Source organism: Alligator mississippiensis, chromosome 2 (genome assembly GCF_030867095.1).
Source record: "Alligator mississippiensis isolate rAllMis1 chromosome 2, rAllMis1, whole genome shotgun sequence".
NCBI classification, from domain to species: domain Eukaryota; kingdom Metazoa; phylum Chordata; order Crocodylia; family Alligatoridae; genus Alligator; species Alligator mississippiensis.
Window position 1 is genome coordinate 31,654,874 of NC_081825.1, and position 26,007 is coordinate 31,680,880.

A 26,007-nucleotide genomic window follows, 5' to 3' on the forward strand; every position below is an offset into this window, starting at 1 on the left:
GCCTGGCTGCCATGTGCATGTGTGTGCGCACACCTGCATGTGGTGCCTCCTGCCTTATCTCTGTCCTCCCACTCCCTCCAGCTCTGAGCAGTGCCTTGAAGGCTGGAACTTTTGCCAGCTTGCAAAGGGAAACCCATGGTTTCCCACGTTTTTCTCCTTTAAAGGGGAATCCATTTTTAAAATTTGTTGATCCATTTTTTAAAGTTTGTTCATGACCCTTTCATATATTCTTGTGACCAACTTTTGGGTCTCAACCCACGGGTTGAGGAACACTGGTCTAGATAGTGGCATCTATTTCATGCCTAAGCCTCATCCAGATTCATACACTAAGGGCAGAATCCTATTTCATTTTACATGCCTAAATGACACTTCTCCAACTGCATAACTGCTGGTTTTGATACTAACACACAGTTCACAAGCCTATTCCACATGCATTGTGGATGCACAAGTGCCCAAGTAGTGACTGCTCATGGTTAGTCTGAGCTCTGGTCAGGCAGGTACACAGCTCCATATCTGTGTACCTGGGCAACTGTTAAGTCCTGAAATCCTTAACTAGCAAGAGTTAGATGCCAGATAAGAGCCTTCCTATGTTTTAGCCTAATAGCCTAGTGCTCACAGAGCTCACCCAGGAACTGGAAGACCTGGTTCTACCTCACCCTTACTCGAAGTGGTTTGCACATAGATCTCTCTTGCTTTATAACACAGTGCTTTAATTACTAGGCCATAGGCATTATCCAAGTGCTTTCTCCAGCCACCATCTTGTAGCTGAGTCACTACACCTTGCCTTTCCTATTCTTTGGGTAAAATTGATAGAGAGCAGCAGGATGGACCAAGATGCCAGTCTAAAAAAAATGCAAGGCTACAAGTAAAAAGCTCTATAAGACAATTCAAATAGCTTGGCTTAGAGGTCATTGCTGTTTTTCTATAGTAGGAATTTTCCCTATCTTATTTGGATGAGAACTTAAGAATTTGGTAGTTTCATAATGAAGAAAAGACAGAAAAGTCTTAAGATAATCTGTCAGAGGAAATTTGGTATTTGATTCAAAAGAGGGTATACTTTAGTGCAGTGCTTAAGATAAACTGATTGGCTAGTGTATGCCTATGAATTTATAAGGATCCTTATGGAGATTTTGAAGTTTTTCAGAAGAGCTTCTTTTATGCTACTGCTGCTATGTTTTAATACTTCTATCTTTAGGATTAAACAAGACAGACAAAATAAGCAAAAGAAACTCATACCACCCAAATAATGATGACACAGTTAATTAAAAGATTTAGTTTATTATAGTTGATTATATTCTTTCCCTAAAGTGTTGCATTAGAGGAACTAACTGTAGATTCATTTTATTTTGATTTCATACCTTTTGGTGTACTTTTAATGGGCTCCCTCTAAATGAGGTTAAGGACACCAGATCCACAAAACAAGGTTTTCATACTGAATAACCGGAATATTACAATACCAATGACTTGAAGCTGTAGTGAAATAAATTTAAGTTGAATATTAGGGGAAAAAATCTTCATTATTAGGATAGCGATGTAGTGGAGTAGGTGTCTAAGGGAAGTTCTGGAATTTCCTTCAATGGAGGTGTTTAAAAAGAGATGGACGAGCATTGATCAGGGGTGATCTAGGAGCAGCTATGCCTATGCTTCACTATGGATATTTCCCAAGTTTCTGGGCTTTGCTGGTTGCCACATGGAGCCAGGCAGGATTTTATTCCCCCTCCTGTTGTTACATGTTAGAGTGTGTGTTTGTTGCTGCCTACCTCAGAAGTGGGTGTTGACTGTAGCCAAGGTTAGAGATTTTGACTGGGGTGTACCAATGCTCCTCCTGGGACTAAAACCTGGAGGGTCTTGGTTAGAGGGTTCCTCTACCTGAGTGGAGGGCCTTGACTCTTCCTTGATTCTCCTTGACTCTCTCAAGTGTATTTTAATAACCCTTGTGGCCATAGGGCATTGGCCACTATTGTACCCCTCTTTACTTGTGGCAGGTGCTATGCTTTGTGTTTGTGTCAGAGGGTTGACTGTGTAGTTTTAGTAATAGGTTACACAAGGATTTGTTTGGGATTGTTTGGATAGGGATGATTCTGCCTCATGGATTAGATGATCTCCAGCATCTACTTTTTTATGATTCTAAGATTCTCTGATCTCAGAACAGCTAGGCCTTTGAAGCAAGGAAGGGCAAGGAAATACCAGAAATTTAGGAGCAGGGAGAAAGAAATTTCCAGATCTTAATGATTTGCATAGTTTGGTTAAGAATTCAACTTTCCTTGCTGTCTGAACCAAACTCATTTCTAGCCCCAAAACGTTGGGTTAGATTGTAATGTTAAGCTATCATCCATGGGAGGAAGATCTCCAACAGCATAGTCTCTGGGGGCCTCAGGCAGACAGAATGGACATCTTTACATGTGCTCCAGGGGTGGGGAGTGGTCTTTTAATTAGAGCAGCTCCAAGAGCCACTCTAATTAAAGCGTTCACAGCATCTCATGTATTCAGCATCCCTTGCTTCAAAATGGCAGTGGGGGCTCTTTAACTAAAGCTTAGTTGATGAGCTTTAGTTGAATCATCCATGCCATCATTTTGAAGTGTGGGGACACTGAATACATGAGACATGGAGACTGCTGAAGCATGTTAATTTGCATGCTCCAGCAGACTCGATTAATCGAGTCTGCTCTGACATGCTGTAATTACAGCACATCAAAGCAGCTTCCCTGCACATCTACAGGCTCCCAATAGGTCTGATTATGATCTCACTTTATCTGAGGAATTACTCTATTGAAGTTTGTCAAATAACATTGGTTTAAAAATAGTTTAAATAAGATGCTATGTTCCACTATTCTGTGGTTCTTACAGTTAGGAAGTTTGTCCTGAGATGTCATCTAAATTGGACATGTGTCAATGAGTTTAAACTGCAGCAAAGCAAATTCAGGTGCAATCTCAGTTCAAGAGAACAAACTGCTTAGTGAACCTCTGAAATGTTCTTCCTTAGAGGTTTTCAAGAAGAGGCAGGATAGGTTTATGTATTCCCCCCAACTGCAGCCCTGTATTACCTATGCTAAAGGAACATCTTTAGGAAAAGATAGAGGTCTCTTATTTGCTTGTGGGCAGTTATTGAAGTGCAACCTCATGCTTCAGATTTGAGCTTCATGCTTCAGGTGTGAGCTCCTCTCCATGCTACCTCATTTTTTTGAATGGTGGCCCCATCCTCACCGTTTACATTTCTAGCATTTGAGGAGCACAGGGCTTTGGTCAGTCCTAGAGTTTAGTACTTCTGATCTGTGTGTGTGCTTGTACTTCATGCAATTAACTAAGGAAGACAAATTATATTCTCCTGCATGCAACCATTTTAGTCCTTTGAGTTTACAGAATTAAACTAAAAACCACATTAGGCAATGCAAACACCTGAGATCTCTGATATCTATGTAAAATAGATATTCATCTATCTGCCCCGAATTCATAAGTGTTACTTCCATTATGATGTTTCACCCTAATTACTAGATAATAAAGATTTTGCAGTTGATCTTACAAAGTAAATGGTAGGCAATTCTTTTTTTTTTCTGTTATCAAACAATATTTTTAGTTTATATCCTTTGCTGCCTGGAAGAGTTTTTGTTCCAAGATATGAAATATCTAGGTTTCCATTATTTTCTCGTAGTATGTTTCCCCTGGGGGTTAACCACAAGTTCAGAGACCAAGATCAGGGGAGCTGCAGGGTTCTTGGGCAGAGCTGGGTAGGAAATGTCACAGCACAACAGCAAAGCAAGATGCACTTGTTTGCCAATTGCTATACTTGGTTACATATTGAACCATGCCATTTGTAACACATAGCAACTAGAAAATTATTACTGTAGCTAAGAGGAGAGAGAAATGACTTCTTAATTTAAAAATGACTTTGCTGTGTTAGGGATTTGACAGGGAGGATGAAGGAACAGAGGAAATAAAGTGTTGCTCTGGTGAAAAAATCATTTTGTAAAAATGAAATATTGATTTTGTATGTATTGTGTGAGTGTCTGCTGTATGTCTATATTGGATCCTTAATACTGCACATTCAAAGAAAGCTAAGTTAGAAAAAATTAGGAATATATAGATGTAGGACCAAATTTTATGCCTGTCTGGGAAAGTAGGATATGTTTATATAGGAAGGTAAGATCATTCTCATTGTATTGCTAACCTGGGATTTTGTGAACAGGAGTTTTATATGAGGAAAATTTAATGCTATCTATGGAATCCTTCATCTGCATTTTTATGATTAATTAATAGAACTGATCTGACTAGTGAGCTTTTACTGAAATGCTCTTCTTTCTTTTCTACTTCTTTGTAGAAATACATTTTGCAGTCCTGATTTTCATTTACACTGAAGTCCCTCTATGAATCCATAATGTACCTTCTCTCTTCTCTCTCATAATGTACCTGCTCTTCATCTAAATGTCATTTGTGTTAAGGATTCTTCATGCCAACCTTACACAGATAGCATGGTTTAGGGGTTTGGAGTGTATATGTAATTCAGACCCAGAGCAGCTAAATTATGGAGGGGCCATTATGGATATATTGATTTGCACGTAAAACAGTGATTCAATTTGCTTCATATAAGTAATGCTAGAAAACCTCTTCAAATTTAGGGTACTTAATATTGCCAATCCCATATATTCAAATAAGATGACTCAATTTTAGGGATGACTCATTCCCAAAATGATGAGATGGCTTAAATCATGAAATTTTGGACTCTGTATAAGTTTTGGGAAGGAGGGTGTAGCAGGGCACTAAGACGTGCCTGCTCCTTAAGGCTGAAGAAGCCTGGCCAGGAGGCTCTGCAGGACAAACAGAGCTCCCCAGCTGCAGGTTGCTGGGGTAACAGCCTGAGGGAGTAATTGGCCACACCTGCTGACATCACCTGACCGGCAGGAGGCAGGGGTCTGGGATATATAAGCCCGGGGTGTAGCTAGCAGGCAAACACTCTCTCTTTGGCACTTGACAGAGAAAGTGCTCCTGCCTGCTGCAGTTACTGGAGATGTGGTGCTGTCTGCCTAGCTCTCCCTGCTACTGCCTGCTCTGCTATCTAGGTGCTACATGCCTACAGGGAGTCTCCCAGGTACCTAGATGAGGGCATGTTACTCTGAGTGGATATTTGTTCCCTCCAGGGGGCATAGCACTATTGTTATTGTTAGTATTTAATTCATAGCCTTGTGTTAAGTTATAGGGGCTTGTGTTTGTGTTCAGGTTTGCCCTGATGAATTGGGATGAGGCTAGAAGGGGAGGCTTGGAGGCTGCATTAGTGCAGAGAGAGAGAGAGAGAGAGGGCATTTGATTTGGTAGAGTCCAGTGTAAGCCATAATGCCAGAGGGGTGCAGCACCAAGGGTGCAGTGAGGCCAGAGGGGCACAGACAGAAGGGCTTGGTGAAGCCATAGCACCAGAGGGCACATGTACAGGGTCAGGGCAAGCGCATAGCACTACAGAGGTAAAGCCAGAGAGAAGCAGCACCCATAGCACCAGAGGAACACAGCTAAGGGGGTGCAGAACTGGGTGCCCAGGAGAGAGGCACAGAGTCAGGCAGCTGAGAGAAAGGCACAGAAAGCCAACTGCTAGAGAACTCTGTGCCTGTGGGTTGCAGAGAGACAGGAGCCAGAGGGCTCAACACCAGGGGGATATAGAATTGACAAAGGTAGTAACACCTGGGAGGCATGGGACATGTGTAGGGAAGGTTGGCACATGTATGTACTGCTTGGTATAGCTGAATGCATGAAGGGCAGCCTCCTGCCTAATAACTTAATTATTTACTAACAAGGCATGGTAGGCAGGTGGACTGTCCAAGACAGGTGGGTAGGTTGACACAGAGGTGGCCTCAAGCTGGCCCCCTGTTGCAGAGGGGTTAGGTTTTTTTTGGCTTCTTGTTTTTGATCACTTTAGCATTTATTCTTTCAATATCTTTTTTGCAACCATATGAGAGAGGTTTCCTTTAAAGCAATAATAAAAAAAAAAAAATAAAAAAAAAAAATCTCCAATTCCTATACGATAACATGATTCCAGGAACTGAAACTTTAAGGAAAAAAACACCCAACACTGTGAGGCTCATGGTAAAATAACAGTTTCCTCTGGCAACATGATTTGCTTTTGTGTTTTTTTTAAAAAAATGCTTCTTGTGAGCATTTTCAAATAAAAATTTAATTGATTTGAATGATAAGCATCTAAAATGGACCCTTTAAACTTTTCTTGAATGTTTCTATTTTTCTTATATTTTCTAGCAAAAAATCATGTAAGGGACCAGATTAATTCTGCATGCCTTATATACCGATGATGTCAATGGACTTAACTGTGCAGTTGCAGTCATGCCAACCACACACAATATAGAGAATGCATTCCAGCAAGGTGTGCTTTAAAAATTTATCAAATTGAGTTGGAGATGGACAAGTTACATACGAGGAGTGAAGATATGTGAATTATTCAGGCCACCCTAGATGGGTGCCAATAAAACCTTTCACCCCTAATCACATTCCTGTTAGTGAGAGTTATATTAGTTTTGTATGAAAGAGGAAAGTAGAGGATCTTTATAAATGGATATTTAGTGTATAGACACTTGTTGCAAAAGCCCTTTAATATCATTTTAGAATGGTAAAGTTTGAAAAAAGTTAACATAATTTGGCCCTACACACTCGGTTTAAAAAACCATTCAGGATTCCTGTGCTATGAAGCTGAAATACAATTGACAAACATATAATGGGATAGGGAGGGCAAGAGCCAAAACAAAGGGTAACTAAAGCTACAGTAAGTAGAGAAGAGCCAAGGGCAGGTTCTTAGGGCAAACCCATTCCAGCACACTGATCCCAGTGTGGGGGGAGGGGAGTAGCAGTTCTGGATTGCAAATGGACTCCTAGTACTAACAGCTTAAACATTAGGGTTGCCAGAGAACCAGTCTCATGATTATAAGAAGAACTCCATCATCATTTTTAAGAGCTGCAGGATGGTGGTATTCTCAAAATGTTATTAACCTTTTACATTCACATGGTAAAATAAATGGTGGCGATGGTAATCAGAATGCTAGCAGCTCTTTTTCAGATGGCAAAAAGTAATAACATGGCAATGATAGCAGCTTTTTATTTTTCCGCTTTCAAGCAAGGGCAGCTTAACTGCTGGGAGGTTGGCACAGCAGAATAATACACAGCTTTCTTTCTCTCTTGACTAACATACAGCTGTTTTGTTTGATTATGTTTTTAGAAAATAGATTCTAATCATGGAGGATACATACCACCTTCTTGAGGGTTAGAATGTGCCATGCCCGCGCAGTGAGGGGCAGTATAGATCATGCCAGACTTGGGGGGCAAGCCCCAAGAGTGAAAAATGGTTTTCCGAGCAGTGGTAAGGCACGCAGAGGCTATATGGCTAATGCTATATTGGATGGTTTTCATGTAAGCCAGAACTGTAGCTCCAGTGATCTGGGAAGTAGATCACCACTCCATCCTTGGGGGGGAGGGCACAGTGTCTCTAGGGCTCAGTGAGGAAATATGGTTATGACTTGCACTTCTGTGCTTTGCCTATTAGTGCTGGCAGTGAGACAGAGGAACCTATTGCACCCCACATAAGAATGAGAACTAGCCATGCAACCTTTGTGTGTCTGGAGCTCTAAGCAGACATTCTCTTTCCTTGGGGCAGAATGCTTCATGCTGATTTCCCTGAGGCTGTGTGGATCCATCCAGGCAAAGAAGGAATTCTTCACTCTCCCTCCTCCCCTGCACCAACAAAAGGGTGAGGCAGATCACAGATTTTGGATTATTTTCTTACCATTATGCAATTAAAGTGAAGGTTTGCAGTGGAGAGGCAGCAGGTGAAATACTAATTAGTGCTCTGATGACTATATCTGCAATTTTAAGATTTGCTTTGCTTTGTTTGGGTCTGCACACTCAGCCATTAAGTTGCAATTCAGCTATTTCCACTGTGATTTGGACTTTTTTGTATCTAAAAAGTTTTCAAAGTTTAGGATAGATAAATACTTTATCTAAATTGTACTATTACCCAGGAAGCTTTCTATATTAGTAAAGCATTCGGACTAGGACCAGCCCAGGGGATTAAATGCTGGAGTGTGCAATAAAGGGGAAATACCCTTAAGGAGTAATATGTAAGTGAACACACATTGGTATTTAACACACATGCTGAACAAGCAGATATTACCCGATTATTGCTAAATAGTTATATGTGTACCTTTTAAAGAGGAAACTATCTCTAGGTAGCATAATGGTAACGTTAAACACAGCAGGAGTGTCCATTTTATTATGGATGCTATTTTTTCATTCCAGATATACAAATGAAAGGACATTTATCATGGTGTATTAAAAGCCATTGGGCAATTGCTATGCCATTTTGCAGTGTTTATTATTATCTTGGAGATGTGAAAGCAACTCTTGAATAACAACAATATACCGGTAATAGCACCTTTCATCCAAAAATATCTCAGCATGTCCAGAATACATCTGTTATCTTTGGACTGAATGATGGTTTCAGTAAGTGCTACCTCTTAAGAGTGACACTCCCAGCCAATGATGTTCAGCTCAGGATAGGCACCACAAAGCAGCTAATTAAACACTATTTGCTAATGACTCAGCCAGATATATCTTTCAGTCTCGGGTACCTAAAAACAGAAAAGTGGTTCAAGAGTCAGGTGTGGAGCAAGATAAAGAGCAAAAGAACCTGTACAAGTCAAGAAGTTTTCCCATTGCCACTGAGGCTAGAAATGAATTCCTGGACCATCAAATTTCCTCCTGTGCATTACTACAGAACTTACTTCAGCTGCTATAGGATTTCCAACGTTACCTAGTCTACTCAAGCTATAGTATTTCTAGCAATGTAATTATTCAGCTCTCTTGGCAGCTAGTTCTATTGCCTATGTGTCATTTGAGTTGTATAGTTGATTCTGTGATTTAACCTATGGCTTTCCTGTTTTGATTTTATATCATGGCTTCACATTGTTGCTTAATTTACACATGAAAGAGTACCCCTGCCTCCCTCTTTGTTTCATCTATGCAGATGATATAAATATTTATAAACCCTTATCTACCCTGAGTCACTTCTCTTCTGGCCTATGCATATTGCCATCCTTGCTCTGCACTGCCATCTCCTTTAATAGGTTTTTTTCCCAAATACTTTTATCATTCTTCTTTCTCTCCAGCTTATTTTTCAGTGAGCCAACATCCCTTTTTAATTGCAGAGCCTGATACAGAACACTCCAGATGAGGTCACAAGAGTGCTTCATACACAGAGCTAGATCTTGGTTGCCCTATGTGTTGGTCAGGGTGTTAGTCTGAGATCCAGGAGGCCCAATTCAATTGCCTTTTCTACTATAGAGTGCTAGTGTGACCTTGGACTAATTATGCAAACTTAGCATGCCTGTTTCATATCTATATAATAAAGATAAGATAAATAAATATTACTTCCCTAAACCTGATGGGTTGTGGGAGTACAGCTGGTCAGGATTTATCTGAACAAATACAGGCTTGTTTGTTTTTTGTTTTTGGACAGAAACATCAGAACTGTAATTTTCTTAGGAATGTGCAAGTTTGGACAGAACTTTCATCAAAAAGTTTACTCGGGACCAGATTTTTTGGTCAAAATTAGACGGCGGCAAGTACCCCAGAGGTTAAGATGGTCACCTGACTGTGGAAGCCCTGGGTTTCAGTTGAAGAGGGAGGCTCGTCCCAGAATATCCCATTTTAGGGTCCCCACCTGCAATATCAGAGATGCAAGGACTGGACCTAGAGTATCTCAAATTCCAAGAAAGTGCCCTGCTGCTCCTGGCACACTGGTCACCCCTCAGCAGCTGTGGCTCTACACTCATGGGGAAGCTGGACTCCCTTGTGGCTGGGGACAGCTGCAGTGGCATGGTGGGAGTATGGAACATCCTTCTCCTCCTCCTCCTCCCAGTGGCTGTATCATCCTGCCATGCCAACCCCCCCATCATGAGGGAAGCCAGACTCACATAGCCCATTGAGCCATTGGGAGCGGTGTTTGTGCAGCAGAAGCATGGACCTTGCTTTTTCCCCCTCAGCAAATCCATGCAAGGAGTTGGCATGGTGGGAGCATGAAGCCAGCAAGAGGAAGACAAGCAAGCCCCATGCTTTTATTGCGCAAGCCCCTGATCCCAGTGACTGCAAGAAAAGTTGGGGCCTGGACCTGCTGGGAAAGGGGTTTGCCTGGTGGACACATGGAGCTTGCTTCTCCCCTTCCTGGAGGCTCCATGCTCAATCTGGTTTTCCCAAGAAGCTTGAAACCACAACTGCTGGGAGGGGGGGGTTAGCATGGTAGAGGCATGGAGCTGTACGGTCACCATGCTGCCTTCTGCTTGCTTGGGGTTGCTGCCCTAGCCATGGATGAGTCCCCTGTGCAGAAGAGCCAGACAGAGCCCAACCAGACATATGGTGGCAATGTTGGGTGGGAACACTGAGTTTCCTGTGTTCTGTACTGCAGTCCTCCTATCCATACAGCGTTGATGCAACCAGCAGAGAGCATGGGAAGCTCAGTTGCTAGTACTTCTAGGCAGCAGCAGCCTAGACTCTCTTACCCCAACCAGCAGGACAGCCAGCATCTCTCCCATCAAACAAACAAAATGACAGCAGTCACTTAACAAGGTCACCTTCACAACCAAAGCAGTCAACCCCATTATCCTAACCTTTGGATGCTCGTTATTGGACATGGCTCTGAAAGGGGGGAACGCAAGCTGTAACAATCTGTTTGTTAAAAAAGAAGAAAATAAAATATTCCACTGCTCCCAACTCATCTGTGCTAGTGTGTGAGACCCCAAACTCTGATGGAGATGGGGGCTTCTCCTCCAGTGCCCTACAGTGGACCAGGATGCACATTTCCCTCTTAAATACATTTCCTCTGGAGCAGCCCCAAATGGTACAGGAGCATAAAGGTGCTGGAAGCTCCTCTGCTCTGACTCCCACACCCCTCCCAAAGGACAGATAGAACCATTCAGATGCATTGCTGCTTGCCAGCCCTCCAGTGGCAAGTCAGAGCTGTGGAAGGTCAGAGATAATATTAAGCCTGGGGCAGGCATGCAGCCCCTCAGGCGGGCAGCAGCAGCAGGCAGGGTCACTTGAGGCGCTTGTGCCCAAAACAGGCACTAGCTCCCAGCAGCACATGGCTCTGGCCAGTGCTGCATGTGGGGGTGTGGAGCATGTGCGGGCCGGAAGCGATCCGGGCCCTTTTTCGCGCCGCAGGCTGTGGCCAGCAGCCGGGGCACGCTGGGTCGGAGAAAGCAGGCGACACACTAGAATTAGGCACGGACGCGTAATGGTTGATTCAAGATTGTTTACTTACACCGTAGATGGTCGCGGTGTAGGCTGGACAGTTTCCCAGGCAAAGCTCCGCTTAAATCCCCAGTTTGAGGACTCAGACTGTACTCGGATCACTCCCACGGAGTTGTCGAGGCTCCGTGGATCCTTTTTTGCGCGCAGGGAAGAGGGATACGTCGAGGATTGTGCTCGGTGACGGGGAGAGGCTAGAGGCTGATCAGACCCCTGTTGCCTTCTTTGAATACGCTGGGTCCAATAGGTTCCGCAGCGCTTGGAGTGCTTCACAAAATGCGAAGCCCTCCTCTTTCTCTTTTTCTCTCTCCAGATGGTTGTGGAGTCCTCCAACTTGGGCGGAAACCACTCAAGCCTCTTATATGGCTAGCAAGCCAATCGCTAGCTGCCACGTGGGAATATTTTAACACAAGCCAATAATGGGGCTCGAATTCTAATACAGATGGCGGGAACTCTTTGCACCATGCATCTCTGTGCTGCAAAGAAGAAATGCACCCTGCAAAGAAAGCTCCAAAACGGCGGGAAAATAATTCAGTGGTGCTGAAGTGCACACACAACAAAAATCACACCCTTGGGTTGTGACAGAGCATAGCCTGCCTGGCCCACTTCTCTATTGTGGGGGCTCCACGCAGCATGCCTGCAGCTCCTGTACTCATACGGCACCAGGGGAAGGCCCACGCTGGAGCTGGCTGCCTTCCCTATCCCTTTTTGCATAAATCCCAGGGCTCCACTAGGAATGGAGGGAACCTTGCCCTATGCTTCTCTGTGGAGTTTGGGTACCTGTGTGGCAGGGGTGGTGAAGGTAGCTGACTCCAGCACAGGGCTTCTTTTATTGCCATGTGAATGCTGGAGCTGCTGGCACACCAGGCAGAGCCCCTGCAATAGAAATGGACTGAGCAGGCTGCTGGGTGTCAGTGCCTGCACGGGGCATGAGCACCCCCACCTGTTGCTGCTGCAGGGGCTGCATGCCATGAGTGGAATTGTGAGGGGACCCCACACCCCCCACCCTCCCTGACTCTCACACCCTGCCCCCACAACGCCACAACATATACACCCCCTCAACATACACTATGTCCCCCCACCCACTCAACCACACCCCCTCACAAACTGCCCCCACACACCCACACCCCACCATATACCTCCCCACACCCTACCATACATCCCCCGAGTCAAACACCACATTCCCCACACACAATATACAAGAGTAAGACTTAATTTTTTAATTATTATGCAGTCCCCTCTATATACAGTACACAAACACGAATCATGACAAATACTTTTTGTAAGTGGCTCTTCAGCCAAAAAAATTGCCTGCCCCTGTATTAAGCTTTAACATGCGACTGTTCTGAACATGCTCTAACTTTAATACTGTATAGTTAGCATGTGCAAACTGTAATGTGACAGCCCCCTAGTACCGCTGACAGCATGGCTGGAGTTCAGTTATTTTTGCAACCTCAATGCACATTGCTTATTCACATTCAAATTAATCAAAACTGTTCACAAATCTTTATATGTAGTACTCCTTGGCAATCAATGTTTTCTACGCTAAATCACTCAGACATTATCTTTTTTTCTCCTCAACTGAATAACAGGTATCCTAATACCCAGTACTTTGATGTACACTTCATATCTTGCGCAGCACTGTTTTTGATGACAGATAATGCATGTTCTTTTTTTAAAGTTGTAGAATTCAGTCATTCAAAGTTCTTTTGATATATGAAAAGACCATTGCTGCAACTTGAGACCACTGCTTCTTGTTCTGTCATCTGTCACCACTGAGAACAGTCTAGCTCCATCCTCTTTCGAACCCCGCTTCAGGTAGTTGAAGGCTGCTATTAAATCCCATCTCAGTCTTTTCATCTCTAGATTGAATAAGACCAGTTCCCTGAGTCTTTCCTTATAAGTCATGTGCCCCAACCCACTAACCATTTCCGTTGCCCTCTGAAGAACTCTCTCCAATTTGTCTACATCCTTTCTGTAGTGGGGGACCCAAAACTGGATACAGTACTCCAGATGTGGCCTTACCAGTGCCATATAGAGGGGAAGAATCATTTCCCTCGATCTGCTGGCAACACTCCTACTAATACAGCCAGTATGCGGTTAGCCTTCTTCACAACAAGATATTGAACAAAATGAACCCTAGGACCTACCCCTAGGGTATTGCACTTCATACCAGCTGGCAACTAGACATTGAGCCATTGACTACTACCCAATGATCCAGCCAGTTTTCTGTCCTCCTTATTTTCCCAACCTGGACTTCCTTAGCTTGCTTGTGAGAATGTTCTGGAACACCATGTCAAAAGCCTTGCTAAAGTCAAGGTATATCAAGTCCACTGCTCTTCCCACATCCACAGACCCAGTCATCTCAGGTTATTCAGACATGATTTGCCCTTGGTGAATCCATGCTGATTGTTCCTGATCTCCTTCTTCTCCTTCAGATGCTTAGAAATGGATTCCTTGAGGACCTGCTCCATGATTTTTCCAGTGACTGAGGTGAGGCTGACTGGTCTGTAGTTCTCTGGATCCTCCTTCTTCCCTTTCTTAAAGATGGGCACTATATTTGGCCATATCTTTGAAAACTCATGGACCTCCCTCAATCACCTCATGTGTTCAAAGATAATGGCTAGTGGCTCTGCAATCACATCAGCCACCTCCCTCAGGATCCTCAGATGCATTGCATCTGGCCCTATGGACTTGTACACATCCAGCTTCTCTAAACAGTCCCTATCCTGTTCTTTCACCACTGAGGGCTGCTAACCACCTTCCCAAACTGTGCTGTTCAGTGTAATAGTCTGGGAGTTGACTTCAACTGTGAAGACCAAAGTGAAAAAGGCATTGAGTACTTCAGTCTTTACTGCATCATCTATTACTAGGTTGCTTCCACCATTCAGTACAGGATTCACAAGCTGCATCTACATGAGATGCTGACTGCACAGGCATTACTGCACAGTCATTTAGTAATTGTATAAACAGTAACCCAAGTTACTGCACAGTAGCACTGACAAACATCTTTTTTGTGATGTTACTGCACTGTAGCTTAATACTACTGTGCAGTAGCATTGTGTCATGTTTTTTTCAATGACAACACTACAGCACAATAGTATCAGGCTACTGCACAGTCAGTGTCTCATGTAGATGTGGCCACACTTTCCCAGATCTTCCTCTTGTTGCTGACATACTTGTAGAAACCCTTTGTGTTACCCTTCATGTCCCTTTCTAGCTGCAACTCCAGTTGCAACCTGACTTCATCCCTGCATGCCTAAGCAGTATTCTTATACTTCTCCCTAGTTGTTTGTCCAAGCTTTCATTTCTTGTAAGCTTCCTTTTTGTGTTTAAGCTCACTGAAGAATTCCCAGCTAAGCCAAGCTGGTCTTCTACTATAATTGTTAGTCTTTGTATACATTGGGATGGTTTGTTCCCTCACCCTCAGTAGGGTCTCTTTAAAATACAACCAACTCTTCTGACTCCTTTCCTCCTCAGATCAGCCTCCCAGGGGATGCTGCCCATCAGTTCCCTGAGGGAGTCAAAATCTGTTTTTCTGAAGTCCAGAGTCCTTACTCAGAGTATCTAATTAGAATGCATCAGCTGTATAGGCACCTACATATATAGGCACCCACCCAGCCCGCCAAACACACAGGCAGCTCTGGCTCACTTACCTTCCCAGAAGAAGATTTGGTGCCTGGAGCCTTGCTCCTCTTCCTTTTCCCCTTTCCTACTCTTGCTCCCAATGAACTGCTTGCAAACTGGTCAGTTTGCTGTCCCTGCTCTCTCACTCCCTCTTCATTCTAGATTAGATTAAACTGGTTTTTAAAGATAAATTACATTTTTCTCTTCCTCTCATCATGCCATGACAGAGTAGAGTTATCCCTCTGAGAACAATAGGCAATGGCATCCATTTTGAAAGATGGCAGTTCTGCTTCAGAGACTTTCATGAAACATTTTTCTTTGGCCTCTGATGAATGAGAAACTCTTAGTTATGATGAGTTATAGCAAAACTGACCATAAATCCTAAAATAATTTCTTCGAAGGTACTCTATGCAAAGCTTTCATGGAATTTTATCCATATAGGGAAAAGGAAGGGTCTGTATTTAATTATGGAGTTCATTAGGGATAAATAGAAGCCTGACATTATGTATGCAGACAAGGTTCCTTGGGTGAATTTGATATCTTTTATTAGACCAACTCAAATAGTTGGAGAATATTTATTAAGCAAGCTTTCGGGTTCAAAAACCCTTCATCAGGCTAAGGAAGTTTCAGCAGTTGGTGTGACATTATGTATGAAATTCTACAATGAACTCATTTTCAATTAACTGTAACTCAAACTAATTAATGGATTTACTTGTAAATTCTCAGAAAATACATGTTATACTTAGTGTGCAAGCACTGTAATTTTGGGAAGGATATATTGTACTTTTCATGTTATTCACTAATAACAGAGTGTGTTATTCACTAATAACAGAGTGATTGAATCCTTGCTTTAGGTGCAAACTTAAATTCAAGCTAAACTCTGGAGCTGTGCCCAGTTCTTTCATAATTCTCCTCCTTCATTTTACACACATTTACATTAACGGAAGATGGATATACAGTAAGCTTAAAAGGAAACCTGATATATCTTCAGGGGAAAGGCTTGACATGTAAAAAATGTTCCATGAATCATGAATGTACACTTTAGTGCCTAAACAAGGGGAAAAAGGTTGATTGGACATTATGAAATTATAACTGCTTGCACTTCTGAGCATGCTCAGATGGAATCTGCCAGGATTTTTAGAAGAGCTTAATGAAACCTTGCTCGTTTTGTGATAATATCAGAATGTACATGGTCTGTGCACAGTCTGAGAAATGGCTGCAAGGACAGTTTGCACTGGGAGTGTTTCCCTGAAAGACACACCGCACAATCCTAAGGAAAAAAAAAAGAAAAACAGTCTTCCAGCCTGCTCCACCATTACACACACACACACACACACGAGTATTTCAGGGGGAAAAAAACTCCATGTAAGAACAAGAAGGGAAAATTAAATCATGTGTTCACATAAAAATTGTATATCAATGCGAGAATCTCTCTAATTTTTTATTAATTCTGCAAATGCTACATAATATTTCTGCTTCCTAAATGCAACCAGGATAATATAAGTAGAAGTGCTGCCACCATGTTGCTCATCCTTTATCTTTTATGGCTGGCATTAATAACAGGAACAGAAATATTGTGGAGTATAAGGTAAGGATTTGGCAAGGAAGATAAAGATCTAGGAACAATTTTACTCTGCCTGTGGCTGAGTTAATATTGCTATAGGAATCATATCTACAGCAGTTTCTGATTATTTTATGTTAAATCTACACTCTCAGATTTGCATTCCTGCATTGGGTTGAGTTACTTTTTGCATTCCAGCAGCTCACCAATAATAATGAGGCCAAACAAAGCTTTCTCACCCATCCAAGTTATATGCTCTAATATTTGCCAAGTGTTCAAACATAACTGTTTTGCCTATACCTTACAGCACCCACAATTCCCACATGGTTTTCCATTCAGGCCTAGCACCACTTAGTTTTCAAGATCAGACAAGAGCAGGTACATTCAGTCTGGCATAGCTGAAGGCAAGTTTTGCTTTACTTAATAAAAGCAAAACATTTGTTTCTGAAATGTGAATTTTCTGGTAATGATGAAAGGGTTAAAGAGAAACACATTTATGAAAGCGAGGCAGAATGACCTTGCAGGGAACACTCTGGCGTGTGCCAGCAGTTCTTTTTTCCTTTGTGCACAGTTTTTAATGGAAAAGTACTGCCTGCCCTCTGTAAATTATTAATTTCTTCATGTTATCAGATACTGTTGATAAAAAGACAAGTGGCCCCTGTACTGAATGTCTGGGGTAAAATGAATACTTGCTGATGCCCTTTAAACCACGTATAGGTTTTCATCTACTTTCTACTGAGCTTGGTTTTGCACTGTGCAATAGACTGTTACACCCTTTTAGCTCCTCACAAGTAACTCCCCATGGAATAAACCATTTCTGCTTTCATTTTAGGTGCTGACTTAGATGAATGACTTTAAATTACTTACAACCTTCAGCTGATCTAAGATGTCAAACAAACTTTAAACTAGTATATGTTCAGGGATGTGTGAACCTGAAAACAAGAAAAGGCTGAGGTCCTTTTTCATTAGTCGGAGCTTCTTATATTGCAGAAGGTCACTTCTTGGTTATGTTGGAAACAAAGACAATAGACACCTCTTTAGCCAAGTGCTAATAATGATTATCAATGTCAAACATTCACAAATAATCTAACAAAAGAAAATAATATACCTGAGATACGCTAGCAAGACTGTGACTGCTTATGATGGTATAAGCTATTCAAATACAGAAACACCAGTTTTTAATATAAAGGGACACATTCACAAAGGTATATGCACAATGTACAAAGAAGAATGAAGGATTTATGAGGCAAAAGACATATAGCCCCACCAAACACTCCACATTTTTCAGTTTTGATGTATTTTGCTTCCCTAACAATGGGAGGGAAGTGCAATAGGCAAGAAAAGAAAAATAAAGCCACTGTCCAAAAAAGGTATAATGTTCTGAAAATTACTCTTGAGCCTATTAATATAGATCCAAAAAGTATTCCAAATTGTAGTTAAATGCATTGAAGCTAACAGCACCAAGGATTATCTCAGTAGTGTTCACTGGTTTTTCAGCATCATTTTAGATATTATTTTTGTTATGCCAAGAAGTCTTGAAAGGTAGGTTCAATTCCCAGCAGGGTCAATTCAGCACATCATCTTTCTGAGCAAGATAAATGATGGCTTGGTAGTGTGATTATGCCTACTGCTTTTGAGAGCACTGCCAAGAAGCACACTTCCATTTTACATGTACCCAACCTAGAAATGGAGCAGTAAACCTGCCGTGGGGGGTACCCCTGCCACCACTCTTAGGCTGTCTGTCTCTAACATGTTTGAGGAGAGAGATGAGGTATACCTGGTAGGGCAGGTTTACCACCTCATTTCGAGTTTTGATGCATACAGAGGTGGAGCAGGTAGCAGTCCCAAGACTGCTTCAGAAATGCTATAGATGTTTCCTATTTATCTTAAAAGTTCTTTATTATACACACATGGGGATGTAAGACTTGAAGGGATCTCCTGGGTTACCAAACCCAGTCCTCCAGTATCATAACCAACCATATCTTACAATCCTTGTTTTACATTTATTAAGCTCTCTTTTAAAAATAGGTTATTATGAAATCCCTTGGCAGTACCTGGTTAACTAATATGACCAGTGGGGTCCCCCAAGGCTCTGTTCTTGGACCCATACTGTTCAACATCTTCATTAATGATGTGGACACTGGAGTCAGAAGTGGACTGGCCAAGTTCGCCGATGACACCAAACTTTGGGGCAAAGCATCCACACCAGAAGAGAGGCGGGTGATCCAGGCTGACCTGGACAGGCTCAGCAAGTGGGCGGATGAGAATCTGATGGTGTTCAACACCGATAAATGCAAAGTTCTTCACCTTGGGAAGAAAAACCCACAGCATCCTTATAGGCTCGGCAGTGCTATGTTGGCTAGCACTATGGAAGTAAGAGACTTGGGGGTCATCCTTGACCACAAGATGAACATGAACCTGCAGTGCGATGCTGCGGCTAGTAAAGCGACCAAAACGCTGGCTTGCATCCATAGATGCTTCTCAAGCAAATCCCGGGACGTCATTCTCCCCTTGTACTCGGCCTTAGTGAGGCCACAGCTGGAGTACTGCTGGAGTACTGCATCCAGTATTGGGCTCCACAATTCAAAAAGGATGTGGAGAAGCTTGAGAGAGTCCAGAGAAGAGCCACGCGCATGATCAGAGGTCAGGGAAGCAGACCCTACGATGACAGGTTCAGAGCCCTGGGGCTCTTTAGCCTGGAAAAGCGCAGGCTCAGGGGTGATCTGATGGCCACCTATAAGTTTATCAGGGGTGACCACCAGTATCTGGGGGAACGTTTGTTCACCAGAGCGCCCCAAGGGATGAGGACTAGGTCGAATGGTCATAAACTACTGCAAGACCATTTCAGGCTGGACATAAGGAAGAATTTCTTTACTGTCCGAGCCCCCAAGGTCTGGAACAGCCTGCCACCAGAGGTGGTTCAAACGCCTACATTGAACACCTTCAAGAGCAAACTGGATGCTTATCTTGCTGGGATCCTATGACCCCAGCTGACTTCCTGCCCTTTGGACAAGGGGCTGGATTCGATGATCTTCCGAGGTCCCTTCCAGCCCTAATGTCTATGAAATATGTGCCATTATGCGGCACTGCTGTTAAAATTGATCTCATGGGACTTCTGGGATAACTACAAATGTAGTTGCACCTGGCGTCATGCTGTGTTGATGGGTTTGGGTGCAATGGCATGGTCTTCACTGGTGTTACATTTGCTCATTCCAGTGATGAATTTGGGCAGCTTGCTGCATAAAGTACCCTGTCTTCATAAAACAAAAATAATTTTTTTTAAAAAGAAAATGGAACAATTGTTTCTGTATTGCTGTTTGTCACTAATAAGCAGTAAATTTGAGGTTTGATCCTGCATCCTTTGCTTATGCGAGTAATCCTTAGTTCTGTAACTAGGCTTCCACTGGATTCCTTGGAACTACTGATGAGAACAGGTTAGCAGATTTTGGACCCTTTGTACTCAGTTACAAATATTGAGAATGTTAACTGTTTTTCTGGAAAGATTGTATAGAAAATCCCCCTGGCTATATTACTCAGAAAGAGAAGCAATAGAACTGCCTAACTGTCATACTACTCATTTGTTCATACCACAGATACATTTTATTATCTGGAACAATAAGATATACTTGCTGGAAATTTTTGCCTAAGAGTCATTCAGATTTACCATTTTGGTCATGTTGTAGGTAGGGAAAGGAATATACAGACAAGGATCTTGCACAGTTCTTCCTTGGTCTTATTATAGCTAATACTGTCAATTTCTTATTGGTCATTGGCATTATATTTATCTCTGAAACATTGACCTGTAGGCTGGGCTGGACTGAAACTGGTAATTGTAATCATGCCCTTTGTTTAAGGTTATTGTAAGAAACAGTCAGATTTTATTATGAAATAATATTGATCTCAGAACCAAAATACAGGCATATATTACCCCCAGAACAAAGACACAAGTGATTTCACTCATCAGTTATTACACTATGGATGGAGGTGTTTCACTGAGTAGTTTAAGCAAAATTGTTGGTGGGATAGGAAAAATAAGACAGAAGCATACTTTTTCAATTCCTTGGATTTGAACCTATATCCTCTAAAGGCAGAAGCCTGGGCTACAGTCCTGCCAGGTTGGTGGCCAGATACTAGGACCATCTCAGTCCTTTGACATCTCCAGTGGGGGTCCAGATGGTACCTAGGTGGACCAATGAGAGCAACTAGTTCCCGATTGAAGGGCTAAAAAACCTTCCCACATCTTGCAGAACCTTGTCTTGGCAGAAGCACTAATGGTATTGCTGTCCAGGATCCTCCAGCTTTGACTCTAGTTAACCTTGTTGCTCTTTTGGGGTGCTGACAGACATGACAGTGGCACTGACAGATGTGACAATTTGTTTTGCAATTAGCCACTGAAAACGCTCTACAGCCATGTGCTGACAGAAGTGCATAGCTGCAGAATGCTTTAAAATGCACAATCAGGCAACAATCTGAACCCTCAATATGAGGGTTCAGATGGAGGCACTCCAAAGTGGAGCACCTTCATTAACATCTGTCAGCTCAGCTTGGAGCAGGCCTCAGCTGATGCAGCCGAGCTCTGCTCCCCATGCTGTCTTCAGAATGGGAGGTGGGGGGGAGTGGAGGGAACTCATTCTGGGGGTTGCCCAGCCAATGCTCCAACATCAGCTGGGCAACCCCCAAAACAAACTCCCTCTACTCCCTTCCCCTGAAGACAGTGCCAGTGCTGGGGGGGGGAAGGGCAGGGCTAGGGGGAGAGTGGCTGCAAAGACACAGATGCTCTGAATTGCAGCTCATCTCCCAGTCCTTGGGACCCAACAGGGAACATATCCTGGGGATGACTGTAACACATAGCATTTTCTGAGAAGGGCCATGAGTTACAGTGGGGAGACCTCCTGCTCTTGACTGATCATGACTCTGTTTTGACATCCCGGAATCTGGACTGTTACGTGCCTTGGCTATTTCCACTCTGGTAAACTCCCTAACTCTGAGTCTTGTATGAACTGCTAGGTTTGACTGCCTGTGCCTCAGTCAATCCTTACACAGAGACCACAGAACTCCAGACAGCCTGAACAAGAACTGAAAATGGGTGTGAGAAAAACCTAGAGAGAATGTGTGCTTTTTGGATAGGTGCTAGGCAAAAGAAGCTTGTCACTGTGAGCAAAAAAACTCTTCCATTTGATTTCTCCCACGCTAAGAATAAAAAAGCCTTGTGCATTTTTTTGTAAATAAGCAGGTTTGCATCAAGGTTGCAAAACTCCATCAGCTTTTCTTAATGGAAAAAAAAACTTGCAGGGTCCCAAACTTTAAGCAATGGCTCAGGCAAAAAAACCAAACCTCATCAATCCTTTCCCCTACCTCCCAAGAAAAGACAAATCCTCAAAACTGGTAGTGGGGCACAGTTTCTAAGAAGAAAAATTTTGAACTCGTATTCCTGTTGAAATAAGATGGAACAAATAATAGAAATTCTTCCGGAAACAAAAATTGCAGGGAGGAATTACAAGACCATAAGGAACTGAGATCTAAAACAAGGGGTGGATACTTCATAAAGGGAATTAAATAAGGAACTAGACATATCCTAGAAACTGCTGAGGTGACCTGCAGGTGGAGATGCAATCTCTGTTTGAACCGCAATTACAAAGCCCTGGGATAGATTAGGGACCCCAGGTGCAGCCAGTCTGTAATGGTGCAATGGATTGACAAGGTGATGTGACTGCCATCAATTGACAGTTCTTTCAATGAAATAAGGGAGCCTATGAAATTACTGGCTATCTTAGAATTTTTTAATGGAGATGAGCTGTTGCAAGGTGCTAAAAATTCAGTCTCAGCAGGAAATCAAATGTTCACAGACCACAGTAGGATTCACTTGCCTGGATGTGGAACTGGGTAAACTGGAGAAGATGGGTAAGACCTGCCGTTCACAACATATTTCTTCCCTGGTTTAACTAGCAGACGCCCTAAGAAGAAAGGGCAGCCTATTTTGACTGAAAAGGTGGGGAATTTTCTTGGAGACTTTTTAAAATTTACTTCAGTTTTACAGTCATGTGGAGGTTGACAGAAAGCAGCTAACTTGAGTGACCTAGCTCTGATTGTCCTATGGAGCTTGTTTTCAGAAAAGAGATGAATTATCCAGGTCTAGCACAAGCCTTTGGTATGCTTTTTGGAATCCGCTAGGACACAGCTACCAGGAAGGGAGGAAGAGGAGAAAAGCCAACTAAACTGGCAGAGGACCTGCTGAGACTTTGAGTTCTGCTAGATAGCAACAAAGACTTATGCAATAAATTAGTAGTGACTGTTTTAGAGACATTTGGGGGAGTGAGGATTTCCAGATCAAGACCAATGAACAGAGGCAGAAGGTGGTGGAAGGTGCCACAAAACTTGAACAAGAAGGTGCTCCTGGGGAGGGAAAAGGAAGCTGCTCATCACGAAACCTGTATGTTTACTTTTGTGCCTATAAAGCATAAGGAGAAAGAGCAGTTACAACCCTTCCCCCACTTGCATCATGCACGAGGGTTGGGTGGGATGGTGCGAGGGAGGAGGAAATGTGTGGGTTGGCTTTTGAGAGGAAAGGGCTCTTGGGGGCCATGAGCGTCTAGATGGAATATCACAAGCACCAGGGGGTTTTTGGGGAGGGGTGGGGGACTGTGAGGTACAGGGGTGGGGGGTGAGGAGGAGCTGAGGCATTATGGAGGTGGGGAAATGTCATGGGTAGATGGGGTTTGGGGCTGAAGAGGGTGGTGGGGTTTAATAGGTGGTGAAATAGGTATGAAGGTGTTGGGAGCAAGAGGAACTGGGAAAGAAGAGGGTTCGGGGGGGCTGCAGTGAGGTTTGAATGCTCAGGGGAGCTGGAGAAGGCTCAGTGAAGATGGTGAGGCATCAGGGTGTTGGGGTGGGGTGTGATGTGGACAAGTTTGTACAATGTGCACTGGGTTAATGGGGCATTGAGGTGTAGTGTGGGACTCAGTGGGGCATAAGAAGTATCATGGGGTCAGATAGGGTTATTAGACCAGACATGCATTGGGGGATCCAAAATAGAGCTAACTGTTGGTCTTGATGGAAATGGTGATGGCCAATGGCACTCACCTAAAAACTGGACTTCTGGAATTTGATCTGAGTTTATTTTAGATGCTGAATATAACTTATTTTGATTTTGTGTCCAATAACTCTTTAGTCAAAGCCAGGAAAGGTGCTATATAAAGTCCCTTTAAAGATGTCACCCATATGACAGAAACGGTTTAAAGGCAATTGATTTTCAGGGAACAAACTGCCCTACCTCAAGGGTAAAGACTATTATTGTGGCCATATGGGCTGTGTACAGATGCGCGTGGACCTGCCTGTTGTGCCACATACCACATATGCAGGCATTCCCCATGCTACTACCTTGCAGTGAGGGGAGGGGGGTTGACCCTGGGATCTCCTGGGGTCAAAACAGTTCACAAGCAGGGTGACACACATGGTGGCAGCACGTGCCACCCAAAACTGGAGCCTGGCTGGCTAAAAGCCACACTCCAGCTGCCAGCCAGGCTGCCTGCTACAGCTGCAGCCCTGGGAGGCCCCCAGTAACCTAGGTAAGGCTGTGTGGCCCCAGCCTCCCCTACCTCACCCCGGTAACCTGCCATATGCCAGAGCACATGTGCCTTGAGTGTTCCCTGGGGAAACAAACAGCCATGTTCATCTGGATGCACCCATGGTGTGGTAGTTTTCCAGAAAAGGAAAGATGATGAATGCTTCAATCCTGCTTGAAACAAGGACACATCTCTGCTCATTTGCTGAAAGTTTCTAACAGCAAATAGTCAAAAAGGTAACCCAGACACTTATACATGTGTCTGGAGCCTGGTCCAATGCATTCTAATTAGAACACATTGGAGCAGACTCAGTTAATTGCGCTTTTCACTAGGAAACAAAAATTGAGCCTGTACAAACTGGGCAACTTCCCAGCTGTTCACTGAGGTGCAGAATCCTACAGAATTCTGCACATATTACATGGGTTTATTTGTGGTTTTGCCTATTTTGCTAAATGTTTACATAGGTTGGGTGGAACAGGGAGCCATTTCACTGGTTGGTAGCATATGATACTGTATTTCCAGAGTACAAGCAAGTTCGTGTGACAGCTCCTGTCTTGACCTATCTGTGTTTCAACCCCCTTTCTGACTGCTTACAGTTTAGAAGCAGTACTGACACAAGATTACAAAGAACTTGACAGGTAGTGGTTTATTACAGCAAATGACTTGGCTCTTCAAAGAGAAATTATTGCGGCACCTGAAAGGAACTCCTAGGAGTGATTTAATATATAGTTCTTTATTACCTATGCATACAGGTGAAAGGTCAGGACAGACCATGTTTAACTGAAATAACTCTTTTTTTGTTACTGAGAGGCCATTTTCCAGGGTGGAAAAGTTAAAGTGCTAAAATATTACAGTTACACAAGTGGGGGCATCATTATGGTAAAGTTGATGTCTAGTTCAGATGGCCTTGTTGGAGGGTAATTGCAAATACTGTCCTGAGCAGGAGAGCAAGGAATCAGATGATCAAGAGAATAAGTGTGCTGAGGAAGAGATTGGCTCCTTTCCCTATAATTTGCTGAAGTGCAAATGTTTCAAGTTAATTTACTAGAAGAGTGGATGTTGAGTTGCAGGCGTAGACTCCACAGCAACCAATCTATTCCTAAAAGATGTTTCTGATATTAAAATAATGTGCGATTGGGAAATAATTAGCAAATACAGTCACCCTGGAATGTAGTGTTCCCTCACAACATCACAGTAAAAATGTTTTGTTCGTAATGGGAAAGCTTGGGGTTTGAAGGTGCAGTATTGTATAGGATGTGAGAGAAACCATCAGGTGATGGTTAGAAGCATCAGTTGGTGCTACTAGACAGATTGAAAAAGGAAATTCTGAGATTATATTATTATTTGAAAACCATTGGACATTTTGGGGTTGCAAAACCTTTAGATATGCAAAGAGAAAAGCAATTCTATCTTCCAGAAGGAAAGTAGGAAGTAGGTACAGAACTGTGATGCTTTCAATGCATTGAACGTTTCTCCAAGATTGGACAAATTCCTCTGCAGCAGTATCTCATGGGGGCACTAGTGCAGCATATTACTATTGGTTTGCTAGGACTTTCATGTGAGAGAGAAGCTGGCAATTTGTCGATTCCTATTGACTACTTAAAAAATAGGTTGAAGCTTGCCCAGTAAGAATCCAAATAGAGGTTACAGTAGCAGAGGACTTAGTTCATGAATTCATCAGACTCTGGGCCCTAGGTCAGTTACTTCCAAATCAAAAAAGAAATTTTGAACAAGTTTCAACAAGTTTGTGAGATTGTATTCTTCCATAAAATGTTCACCACAGTATGTCAGGAGGATGAAACATTACAGTAGGATCTAGGCTATGAGGATCTAGACTCATAGTAGAGATGATATCTTTTATTAGACCAACAAGCTTTTTGCAAAAAGAAATTCTTTAATTGCAAGCTTTTGGGCACAAACACCCTTCATCAGGCATTGGAGAAAAGATTGTAAAAGTTCTCCTGGGTAGAA

At 42.9% G+C, this 26,007-nt stretch overlaps 2 long non-coding RNA genes across 5 annotated transcripts in view; one reads left to right on the plus strand and one right to left on the minus strand.

Moving 5' to 3' along the window:
* Positions 1–26,007, minus strand: part of LOC109281221 (uncharacterized) — a 231,072-nt gene that overhangs the window by 128,734 nt on the left and 76,331 nt on the right. The window lies entirely within an intron of this gene.
* LOC132248516 (uncharacterized) overlaps positions 4,933–26,007 on the plus strand; it is a 195,368-nt gene continuing 174,293 nt past the window's right edge. Inside the window, exons 1-4 of one of the 4 annotated variants that reach the window (XR_009459718.1) lie at positions 4,933–5,083; positions 6,235–6,358; positions 7,640–7,732; positions 8,281–9,491. This is a non-coding gene — a long non-coding RNA (uncharacterized LOC132248516). The other 3 variants (XR_009459717.1, XR_009459716.1, XR_009459719.1) reach the window with 3 other exon arrangements.